Source organism: Tupaia chinensis, unplaced genomic scaffold, assembly GCF_000334495.1.
Source record: "Tupaia chinensis unplaced genomic scaffold, TupChi_1.0 Scaffold000075_1, whole genome shotgun sequence".
Classification (NCBI taxonomy): Eukaryota; Metazoa; Chordata; class Mammalia; order Scandentia; family Tupaiidae; genus Tupaia; species Tupaia belangeri.
The window spans coordinates 2,818,769-2,831,562 of NW_006159535.1; the positions used below are offsets into that span (position 1 = coordinate 2,818,769).

The following is a 12,794-nucleotide window of genomic DNA, read 5'->3' on the forward strand; positions in this document are numbered from 1 at the left end:
ATCTGGAGGGCTTCCCCCCCCCCCTTTCACTTGACTGGTTAGAACCTCTAGCAGAATGTTGAATAGAAATGGTGGGAGTAGACATCTTAATCTTAGTTCTCATATTAGGGGGATACCATCTATTCTTTCTAATTAAACTGCACATTTTTCCAAGATGCCCTGCAGTAGGTAAGGAAATTCTTTTCTATTCCTAATTTGTAGTGACTTTTGAACATGTCAGGAATTGATCATTAAATTGTGTCAAATGCTTTTTTGCATGTATGTTGAAATGATCTCATGCTTTCTTTTCATGTTTTTGTTTGTTTGTTTTTTAGTTATTAAGGTATATTACATGACTTGATTTTCACATGATAAACTAACAATACTTTATTGAAATAAATCCAGTTGGTTATGATATATATTTGGGTGCCCGAGGCTGTCTACAATTCATGGATATTCTTTTCATTCTTTTTGGATTAGTTTTTCTCTGTTTCACTTTTGGATAGCTATTTTGTTATTTTCCCCTTTTAGTTAATCTCTTCTTCAATGTCTAATCTGTTGTTTATTCTATGTAGTATTTTTAATCTCAGTAGTTTTTATCTCTAGAAGTTTGATTTGGACCTTTTAAAATAAAAATATTGCATGTCTCCACTTAATGTTTCGAATGTGTGAAATCCATTCAAAATAACTTTTTAACATCCTTATCTGCTAATTCTAACATCTGTGCTCTGGGTTAGTTTCAGCAAGTTTTCATTTTTTAATGATTCGTGTTTTCCTGCCTCTTCATGCTTGGTAATTTTTTTTATTCATGATAGAGCATGTGTATGAACACATGAGAATGAGAGTGAGACGGGCAGATGGAAGGAGGTAGAGAGGGAGGAAGGGAACACCCTCCCTAAGGTCTGGGCATCCTGTGATCTCCTTCCTCCAGTTCTCTAGTCCATCTAGTCCTGGCCCCTCGCGCACATGTCCACTCTGCTTCAGGCTGGCTGGGCCGGGATTTGTCTGTGGTTGCCATGTGGGATCCCGCTTCTCTTGAGCAGTGTATAACTGCTGTGCCACAGAGCAGGCCCCCATGCTTGGTAATCTTTGCTTGTATGACAGACCTAGCGCATTTTCCCTATTTTGAGTACTAGATTTTTTTTTTTCTTTTTTCTTTTGGAGAAGTTTTTGCTATAGGGCACGTGTGCTCACCAGAAAGACAGAGAGAAACAGAGAGACAGAAAGCGAGAAATCCCCCCCCCAGGGGGGATGGCCACGCCGCAATCCCTTCTCCTCCATTCTCATCTCAGGATCTTGGGCACACACGCACACGCGCCCAGGGTGAGTTTAAGTCACCAGGTCCGCGACTTGAATTGTGGTCGACTATATGGGAGTCCAGCGACATAACCATTATGCTAACTGCTGGGCCCAAGTGCTAGATATTTTTGTATTATTAGAAATATTCTTGGGGCCAGCGGGTGACGTGGTGGTTAGGGCATTGGACTCCCACATGCAGTTCAAGTCTTGGACCTGGTGGCTGCTTTCTCACTTCCTCTCTTTATCTCCTTCTGTCTCTCTCTGGTGAGATATGCCCTATAGCAAATTTTTAAAAAATGATAATAAATATAATTAAATAATTTTTTTTAAAAGAAGAGAAATATTTTTGGACTTTGTTCTGGAATATAGTTGTTATTTGGGGACAACTTTAAGCTTTCTTTTATGATTTGGTCCCAAGAGTTATAATGATGACTAAATCACATCAATTACATTAAAAAATACATAGCAGTAGAGTAAGGTGTTTAATAAATATTTGTTTTCATTATATATATATATTTTTTTTTTGAGAGGTTTTTGCTATAATGCACACGTGCTCGCCCGAAAGAGAGAGACAGAGAGATAGAAAGCGAGAAATCACCCCCCAGGGGGGATGGCCACTCTGCAATTCCTTCTCCTCCATTCTTTTCTCAGGATCTTGGGCATGCATGCACATGCACCAGGTGTGATTTTAAGCCACTGGGGGGGGGGGCGTCTAGGACTCAAACTGTGGTCCGCTACATGGGAGTCCAGTGACATAGCCATTACGCCAACTGCTGGTCCCTGTCTTCGTTATATTTTTAAATGGCCAATGAAAGCTTTACTTTTCTATTGCATATATCCCTAATGGTTATATAGACACAGAAGCAGTGTTCATAGTTACTTTGTAACCCACCAAGAAAACAAAATGAAGCAAATTAATTTTATGTTGACCTCCTGGAACTTTTCACAGATTGGGAAAAAACCAACCAGAGCACTCTTAGCATAAGACTATATCTAAAAATGCTGGGCATCAGAAGGCTCTGAAGGAAAGTTCTAACTTGGAGAAGGATGGTAGAATTTTTTATAGGGCTTTGGGGAAGGGGAGTATGGAGTGGACAGGCAAATTTCAGCTAATTTGGGGAATAGATGGTCAAGATTATCTCTCAAAGGAGAGGAGAATTGATGTTGTATTGGGTTATTGGGAAAGTCATGATGCATTTTTTCTCTAAAGTCTCCAAATAGAAGAGTCCATTATCCTGATCATGATTTTAGATTCCGTCTAGCTCTTGATTTCAGAAGGCAGTGTTTATATGAAACTTCTAAGAATAAGGAATTAAATATTTTGTGGTGCTGGCAAGTTCTCAGTCTTTACTCCCTGACTTCTTGCACTGTTTCGGATCCTTCTATATAGGTGTTCTGTAGTAGAGGAAACAGTAAAAAATAATAATGAAAAGCTTCAAAGTAGGCATATGGCTGGAAGGAAGATTTGAATAGGGTTTATGCAGCAGCTATTTTGGTTGATGACACATCTTCAACTTAAATTGCAATTGACTTTTTTCATTTTGCCTCATCCTTCTGTGATGATTCTAGCAGAAGTCAAATGAGATCATTTTTGATAGTTGGTTTGCAAGTGGTGTGTACACCCAACCTTCCAAAGCCTACCTGTGCTTTTCAGGGAGCTCAGCTTGTGACTGAAAGGATGAGTTATTCTCTTATATCTTTTTAATACACTACTGGTTTTCAGCAGCTACTGCTTAATACTGTTCATTCTTGAGTTTGGTAAATTGTCTGAGCTCTCCGTGATTTCTTTGCCTTTATGAAGTATTTTTTTGACTACAGGTGAGTCACTCTCCTGTAAATATAATCTATGCTTTGAAATGAAATTATCCTTATCCTCTTTGAATACATAAATCTTATTATCTGCTAGTTTCCTCTTGCTTTGTGGCTCCCGTGTTGTTGTAATGCTTGCTTAGCTTTTAATTTAAACGTGAGGCTGTGTTGGTTAGCATCCATGGAAGACATTTGCCCATTCAGACATTAGGAAAGCATGTATATTTGTTCACCATATTTAGGATTATTGGGGCTTTTCTTTCTTATCATTTAGAATATAAAAAGAGAGGAGAGTTTCTTATTTTTTTCCTAATCAAGCTCACAATAGAAAACCAACTTGAATAGAAAAAAATGTGGAGATTAATATATCTGCTATTTCTACATGAATATACTGACCAAAACTATGGAAAATATATGTGGGTTACCATATGTGTGTCAGAGTAAATGTTTCAGATAAAATTGGTGTTTTAGTATTACCTTATATTATTATTTTTCCATAAATGATGAGCAAGTTATTTATATTTTTTGTTGTTCTTTAATGAGATATCACAAAAATTTCAATTTTGCTTTCTCTTTTCAAATAATCAGAGGAAATTTGAGGACAAATTTTTCTAAGACTACATAGTAAGTCACTGGCAAGATCCTTTTCTCTGTAATATGTTACTTTGCTCCTTAAACTTCATTCTTTTCCACTGATAATGTTTGGTAATATGAAGCAAATTTTTACTATTCTAGCCTTCTTTATTTTCTAGGAAGGATCTTTTTTAATCTACATATCTTAAATCTTAGGGAATCTGAAAAATTCCTTTATCATTTTTCATTTTTTCCTCAAGAAAGTATCTTCATTGTAGAAATTCCTGCTATTCACAGGTAGAAATAAAAACATGCAATTGAAAACTCTTAACCATTGAGGACATTTTAAAAATTAACATATTAGTTACTTTTTAAGTTCCATAGATTTGTGATTTTATAAATAACCCACCTTTCACATCAGCAATTATTCAAGGAATTAACTGCGGTGCTGATCATATCTAAAATATAACACAAAATAGTCTAAAAATGTGCAAAACATCATTCATGTTGGTGCATGATACGAATTAACTTTTAGAGTAAGCATACCATTAAATAATATATTTGGAATGAGATTAAAAAATTTGTGGTGCCGTTTTTTGGTATCATAATCTATTACCATTTGGGTCATAGACATGCTTCATGTTTGCATAAAATAGATGGCATGGCAATCAGAAGAAACATAAATGCAGGTTTCTGCACAAATATCAAAGGAAGGAAGTTCAATGTATCTTCTCTTCGAAAAAATACTAAAAACTATAAAACCTGAGAAAGCTGAAAAATTTGTTGCATTTATGTAATAATCCTTATCTGTTAATATTAGTTGTAGGATAAAACCAATAGAATACTAATTAATTATTTAGCCAAAAAATAGTTTTTAACTATGAAGAAATACTCCTTTCAAATCTTTAGTTAATTAAGCCTACTTTTGGTTATTATTATTTTAAAAAAATGTAATCGGGCAGTTCCAAGAAAAGCTTCAGAACAGCTGTAATTACAGCTGCATATTTAGTCAAAATAGGAGTTTTAAAAGGCTCTTTACTCTCCTTTCGTATCTCTTCCCTCACCTCAGATAACCCAAATTTAGTTGTAAAAGTTTTGGTAGGCTCAGGATTCCTGAAACTGGAGTGCCACATGTTTAGCTGCACGCAGATGTGATGATTACATGTGACTGTATATGAAGGTTCTTTAGTGCTCCTACCTTTCTCCACTTAGTTAAATGATTTTTATCAGTTTGTTTACACATTGAATTTTGTATTCTGTAGCACATGCTCTTATATTCTGAGTACAATTTAGTGATTTTTACCGAGGTCCAGGTATTTGCTAAAACAACCTAAAATAATAAGCAATAGTAATAGGTAAGTAATAGTTTTTCAATCTAAATTTGAGCTAATGTTGACATTATCACAAGTTAACTGGAAATATCTGCAAAAGCCTATGTCTGTGTTTTTTAAATGTTTTTTTTCAAATTTCATTCTAGTAAGAAATTACTTTTAACTTGAATCTCTTAACTTTTGGAGCAAAATATATTACAATAAGTCAAAAGCTAACCTCATATCCATGTTACTGTCTCATCTCCTTACCACAAGTGTCTGTGTGATCTGGGAAATAGATGACATTCCATCTTGTTTTCAGATTAGTAGTTAGAGACTGGTAGTAAGGGTTACTGAGAACTGTGGCTAAGAAAGAGTAAGATTTGGGACCAGTTTTTCTTTCTAATTAATTACTATCTCTTTTGCAGGTGGTAGTTATGCTAAAATCAATCATGAGATATAATAACAGAACTTAGGTTCCAACCGTGGTTTTATAGTGCGGTTTACTCAGAATCTGGTTCAAATCTGTAGTGACTTGTCAAATCACACAGAAGAAAATTTGAAGATCTTCCGCTAAAGCCAGCAACTTAGCACTTTCAGTGAGAATACTGAGTTCAACATGCATGTATTTGAATTAGTACCATGTTCAAACTGATCAGGGTACAAGTCTGAATAGGACATGACTCTTACTTTTAAGTACAGTGTGAGACAAGGTGCAAGAATATTTTAAAATAATACATCAGTTAGAAGGTAAATAAACTTGGACTTAAATTCCTAGACACGGAAACTTCTTGGATCTAAAATAAATTTCAAAGAACCCAGTGAGATTTTAAAATTATTGCCCAGAAAGAAGCTTTAAGATAAGTGAGATAAATTTCCCTATATCATTGTAAATAGAGCTGTAGAACATTTTAAATATGAACTGAGAAGTGAAAAAAGGTAGGAAGTTAACTCTGCTTTTATAATCTTAGATGTCAGTTAATACTGACTGATTGCTTATTGCAAATATTTTATAGAGAAACTGCTGATCTTTTATTCATGTAAGTGAAATGGGAATACCAGCAGATTCTGTATAGACTTATAACAGATTATTTCTAGAGAGAGTAGAATGGAACAGAAGCCATTTCAGAGACTACTTATAAACTCAAGGGAGTAAAAAAAAAGTATCCATTAAAACAGAGTGAGGAAACTACAAAAGTTTTATAACTTTTAAAACGTGAGTCGACATATAGGTATGAGGGAAGGTAGCAGGTGAAATTTGAGCTAGAGTATAATTTTGATGATGAAAGTACAGCTAATTACTTAGTTGTCAGGAAAAAGAAACTTAATAGAAAAGAACTTTTAGGAGCGCAGCTTTGGTGGCACAAGTGGAAGGCCACTACTGCCAGGTAGCTGAGGCCACATGAAAACCTGGGTTCAGTTTCCAGCCCAGTCTAAACAGGCTGAGAGTAATGGTGCATGCTTGCACTCCTGCCTGGCTGGGAGCTGGGGCGGGAGAATCACAGTTCATGACGTGGCAAAACCCTGTCAAAAATAACTGACCTTTTTCTCTCTCTTCCTTAAATGTGTTTGCATGTTCTTTATTTGTGTCTCACATTAGGGAAGGAAGAAGGGAGGGAGGGAGGCAGGGAGAGAGAAAAGAAACTTGTAGGAAAGCAAATAAAATGATGTGACTTTAACGAGATAGGAAAAATGAAATGTGAAAAGCAAGCTAGTTTTATTTAGGGACTGGCCTTAGATTTAGCTTACTATGAAAAAGTTGTCATCTTCATCATCATCTTTTTGTCTTCCTTCCTTCCACCCCCTGGTTCTTTTTGAGCTAGGTTCTTGTGTGGTTTAGCGTGGTATGATACTATTAATAGGAGTCTTCAAAAAGTTCACAGAAAATGCATAATATGAAAAAGCTATTCATGGATTTCAATTTTTTTTTGCACCAAAATACATTTGTACTTTACTCCACTTTTTCCAAGAACTATTTGAAATCCCCTTGTGTAGTGCTGTGAAGTTCCATTTTTTTTATTTTGTTTATAATCGGCATATTTTTGGACTAAAGGTTTCTTCATTAAGACATACAGAAACAGATATTTTTTAATTAACTACTTAGACTCATGAACTTGAGGATTTAGCAAAAATGAGAGCCCATCTTTGATGTGCCTAGTTATAAGATTGTTGGGATAATGAAATAATGTGAAAGTGTTTTAAAACTGAGTGCTTCACAGAGAAAACCACTTTTTTTTTTCATATTATAACTATAGATTCAATCCAACATGACAAATATTTGAGTAATATGTCACATGCAGTTTTGTAGACTCTTGTCCAGGAAGATGAACTCCTTGCTGCTAAGAGAAGGAAATAAAACATAATGCAAGTGTCTGTAATATATGACAGATGATGAAAAGACTAATGAATGGTTCAGTTTTCCTACATTTTGGCTTAAAGAGTTCCCTGCCTTATTCTCCACTTGGTTTGCCACAGTTACAAAGGGACATTTTGACTTTTTCATTTGTATCTACTCTTTTCAAATTTATTGGGTATGAGTGGGCAGATTAACATGGGTTGCCATGTGGTGGAAGTCTCAATTTGGGCTTTCCAGTAGTTGCAGATAGGAGCTTTTTGATTTTTTTTTTTTTAGGTGTACAGGCATAAAATGATAGCTGAATCAGTACCCCAGAGAAAGTAGTTTCTAGAATTGCTGATTTTTTCCAATGGAATAGATTCTAGATTTTAATATTTGGGTTAAATATTTTGACAGGGAATAGCGGGTTAAAGAGGGAAACATCTTTTCCAATCCAACATACTTCTTTACAGTGCCCAGACTTAGTTTGACTACCTCTCATAATGAAGAATCTTTCTATTGTGTGAGGCAATGCACTCACGGGCTCTTTCATATTTGGAGTATTTTGTTTTTGGCAACTGCAGGTGACCTCCCTCTCCATCTGTTGTTCTGTAGTTTTTACATTTTATTGGATATACTGAAGAGTTGACTGAGGAGAGAACCTGTTGATGGGGTAGCTAGGAATAGAAAGAAAGCATGACGAAAAAGGAAATAATGTCAACAGTAACTGCTAATAAATATTTGTGATGAAGTCCCAGGTGCTGTTCTAAATGCTTCTTTTATATTAACTCACAAGAAAACATGAAATTGATATTTTAATGTAATATTAGTTAAATAAAATATGAATTCAATACTAAATGATAACGGTATTTACCCTCTATTACAGAAAAAGAAACTGAGCTATAATAATTTGCACAGTGGGAGGCAAGGGTTCATGCCGTGTCCTATTTGGAAACCTTTACCACGACTGCGTGCTATTATTTAAAGCTCTTTAGAGATAGCCTCGAGGTTCCTTTGGGAGAACTTGTTCCATCCCTTTCTCTAAGTGTGAAAATCATTAAAGATAAAAGATTAATATTTCAAGGCCAGTAATTTGGGTGGGAGTTGGGGTTAGGGATGTGAAGGAGGAGAAGTATGGGATAATATTCAAGATGTTAAGGTTGAGTGAGGATACCAGAAAGGAAGGAGCATGGAAGCAGGTAAGTGGATGTAATCTACTTTGGCTGTCAGAGGAGAAGGCAATATTCATTTAGCTCTTGTAATGGCTAGATTTTATGATGCTGTATAAGCATGAAAGTTTGATACAGGAATAGTTTAGTAAAAGCTTATGATCATATAGGCATAAATCAGCCCTACCCACTAGACATATAATGTGAACTACCCATGTAATTTAAAATTTTCTAGTATTTGCATTAAAAAAGTGAAAGGAAACCAGTGCAATTAGTTTTAATTATTTTTAACTTAGCATATTAAAAATATTACCACTTCAACAATAATCTATATAAAATATAATAATATGTTTTATATTCTCATATATTAAGTCTTTGAAATCCATGTGTGCTTTACACTTAGAGCACAGCATGTCTCAGTCCAAAAAAGCCATACTTCATGTGCTTAATGGACACATTCAGCTACTGAATACCTTACTGGAAAGTGCATTTATATGCCATTAGAAGATAAAAAGATTAATTGTAACTGATGTGTTCATTAAGAAGTTCTGATTAAAGTACAAGTAGATGGCTTTGTAAGACAAACAAGGAGTGGGGGGAATCTGAGCCTGAAAGACATCACTATCCAATTGTGTCCCGAGAATCTGCTGAGAAGGGAAACTCAGTTTTTGTACTTATTGAGAAGGAAGGAGGGAAGGAGCCTTGACTCAACGTTTGGGCTTCCTGCTCTTCGAGGGTCTGTAGATGTTATATAGTAAATAGGACTTCCAAGGAACTCCAGAGAATTTCTGCTATCATAGAAGCTCTGTGCTCCAGTTTCATATAAAAAGCCCAGTGCTTTTTCTGTAGACAGAACCCAGAAAGAGAATTACACAGTTCTTATTCTTGAAAGATGGTATTTGTCGGTTCAGGAATTCTGTGCCTTTTTCTGGAATTCGTCACAACCGTAATTTTTTCTTTGCTCTTCATGGGATTGTTTCCAGTTTTGTCCCTGAGGCAGGGGTTTTATAGTCTCCTTTTCCGTGAAACAAAAACCAAAACCAGAGAAACAAAAGACTAACTTAAAACTAGCACGTTAAAAAATAATAACAAATGTTATCTAACTGTAAAAGTACAACATGTAGTCTTTGTGCAAATTTAGATACTGGAGATGTCTACTTTTACGTGTTTGGTGAACAGATCTCTGGTAGTAGAGTATTCTTACTTTTGCTTTCTCCTGTAGCACTGGGGCTCCTTGGGCATCAGCACCAGTGAATCATCACCTCCCTGTTCTGGTTTGGATGTCATAGTGCTGAGAGAGGGTGAACAAATGGGAGGTATGTGTTCTTCCTGACTGGGGTATATTTATTTATTGCTCTGTATTTATGTGTCATATTTTATTTGACTAAGAGCCTAATTTAATGTACTTAGTTTTAAAAATCTTTTTAGAGAGTTATCTGTAAATTTGTAGGATATAAAACTGAACAGCTAAGGGATTTGTATCACTTATTAAGAGTTACTAGGTTAAAAATACAAATTTTCTATACAATTAAGCAGAATAGAATATACTTTATCACCGGTAATTTCCATTTCATAAATTTTCATGGTATGCTGATGTTGTTGGTATATAAACATAATCTTTTTTTGCCATAATTGTTGTGAATGTACTCTTGGTTTAAGTGAAGGTAAAGGAGTTTTGTGGAAACCATTACTTACCATTTTGAGGCTAGGTAGTGCTAATAAGCAAAGTAGAAATGTGCTTGGAAGGAAAAAACATTTAGGAGGAAATTGAGAAAAATAGGCATTTTAAGAAAAGTTATAAAGTGTTTTAAAAAATAACTGATTTATACACAAAATATTAATCATTAGGCACATAAGCAGATTTTTCAAAATTTGGGTAGAAAACATGTTTAATAGAAAACCTTGAATTCCTTATCATGTTCATATATTATGTGATCTGATTTCATAATGTCCTTGAATTAATCAGCTTACATCGAGTGATTTTAGACTAAATTTAGACCTTTAACTTGTCTGTGCATATTTTCTATCATGTCCCTTCCAGAGTTACTATAACATGGGTTACCTAATTTGCAGTTCTAAAGTGCTGTGAAACATTAAATACTCTTAGCAGCCCATCTCAGTCTATGGCTACCCTTTTCTATTTTTTTGTTTTGTTTTGAATGTTATTCATTTTTAGTTTGCTATAGGGTATTTGCTCTTGCAGGGGAGAGGGAGAAAGAGAGAGAGAGAGAGAGAGAGAGAGAGAGAGGGAGGGAGGGAGGGAGGGAGGAAGGGAGGGAGAAGAGAGGGAAAGGAACAAAGGAAAGGAAAGAAAATAAATAAATAAATTACCCTTGGGGGAATGGCCATGCTACAATCTCTTCTCTTCCATTCTCCTCTTGGGATCTTGGGCACACATGCTCACATGCCTGGCCATGGCGTTGGGTCTGGGATTCCAACACGCAGTTAGTTGGCCATGTAAGAGCCACCGTTCTTAATCCCAACACCACCTCCTAGCTCTACCCTTCTTTAATTCATAGTCATATAGAAACATTTATGAGAGTGTGCCCAGGTTATGAATGACCTGGAGATGACTCAGTAAAATTATCTCATAAAGAGTATAAAGAGTGGTTATGACTGTGGAATGGTTTTGTATCTGCTGTTTTCACCTTGCTGCTTTACGAAGTTAGCTTAGGTTAGAGTAGAGTTCAGGTTTTGTAGTCTTGGGAATTGTCTTGAATCCAGTCTCTGCTCCTTAACTATTCCTGTGACTTGGGGCAAGTTTTTAAACCTTCGTTTCTTCCACTCTAAGTTGGAAATAACCAATCACCTACTAGAGTGGTTGTAAAGATTAGGAATAATAGCAGCTGCTATTTTTTTTTTTTTGAGTATTTATTTATTCCAGCCAGACACTGTAGTGCATCCTTCACACACAATATTTAATTTATTAATTTTATTCATATACATACATACCTACCTACATTTGTAAAAGAGTGTGTAAAAGTTCACAGTCAGTAGTAGTACATCTAGTAACTGGTTGTTTTTTTTTTTCCCCCTGTTAATTCCAAGCATGTGGTTTAATCTAAAATTGTGGCTTTTATGGTGAGAGATTGACCCTTCTGACTAGATCTAAAGGACTTACTTGGAAGTTGACAGTGGTTAAAAGTGAAGGTTCTATTAGAATGTGGTTCATGGATAATCTGCATGGTAATATTCTGAGAAGCTTGTTAAAATGTAGAGTTTTGGGTTTGTCCTCAGAAACTCACAGACTTAAATCAGAACCTCTGGCCATGGAACCTAGACTCTGACATTTTTTAGGCTTAATCATAATTCATGATGAAGTTTGAGAATTATTTTTTAAAATATATTCCTCTAGATGCTTTAAAAATTATTTTAGTGGTTTTTTAATAACTATTTTTCTTTACTGTAGTAAGCTTTTCAGTTTATTGGTGACAGAGTTTGTCATTTATTCCCTAATGGGAAATTTTTATGCATGACATGGTAAATATGATTTTTCTGTGTTAAAAGGTAGAAGGGGTGGTGGTATTTATTCATTTAACTACTGTTAAGTAAATATCACTTATGTGGAGTATTTTTTCATTTTTTTAATTAATAGATTTTACTCAGTCAACTAATGTTGTCTTTTTGAATGGGCTAGGGGAGAAGGAAGATAGAGAACATGTTATTATGAAGCTAAAGGGAAAGGGGAAGGGAGTGATAGTCTGGTGCTAATTAAAAGGAAAAATAGCTACAAATAATTCTCATAACTAATATGAATATTAAAAGCTGATGGAAATTTTCAAAGAGTTTTGTTCTGGGTCATTTTTATTAGTCATATCAGGAAAATTCAGTTTGTGTGCTTTTTGACTATTGCCTTGCGCCCTAAGAGTTTTCTTCTTTTGGGCTTAATTTGTGTTGGCTTTCTGGGAAGTCTTACTCTTGTCTACTCTTTAGGAAATCAGGTTGCATCTCTACAGTGCTTCACGTGGATCTTACCTTTTTAGATTTTTCAGGTACAATCGTACTTTAAAATTGCCTCAAGTCATAATTCTAAACTTAAATGTTTGGAAGACTAAATCTCAGTGAATCTTTGCGTTGATATCTATAACCCCCAATTCTTTTTGGCTTCATTATCCACTTTAATAATTCTTATGAGTTAAGCTATTTTAATATCTGCTGTTTTGTTCATTCTCTGAAAGTATTATCCACTTTAATAATTCTTTTTGGTTAAGCTATTTTAATATCTGCTATTTTGTTCATTCTCTGAAAGTGGGTCACCAAGGCTTTGTCATTGTTAATATAAAAGAAATAGTACACTCTTTTTTTTTTTTAAAGCATGCT

The 12,794-nt window shown here is 35.0% G+C and overlaps 1 protein-coding gene across 10 annotated transcripts in view; it reads left to right on the forward strand.

Annotated features, from left to right (window-relative positions):
* The window catches only part of FUT8 (fucosyltransferase 8), a 270,265-nt gene that overhangs the window by 83,028 nt on the left and 174,443 nt on the right, over window positions 1-12,794 (forward strand). For 7 of the 10 annotated variants that reach the window (XM_006142414.3, XM_006142415.3, XM_006142416.3 and 4 more), the window contains exon 3: window positions 9,697-9,790. The exons of the other annotated variants lie outside the window; for them this stretch is intronic. The gene's annotated coding sequence lies outside the window, so the exon portion shown is untranslated. The remainder of the gene's footprint in view (window positions 1-9,696; window positions 9,791-12,794) is intronic. 10 annotated transcript variants of the gene reach the window in all.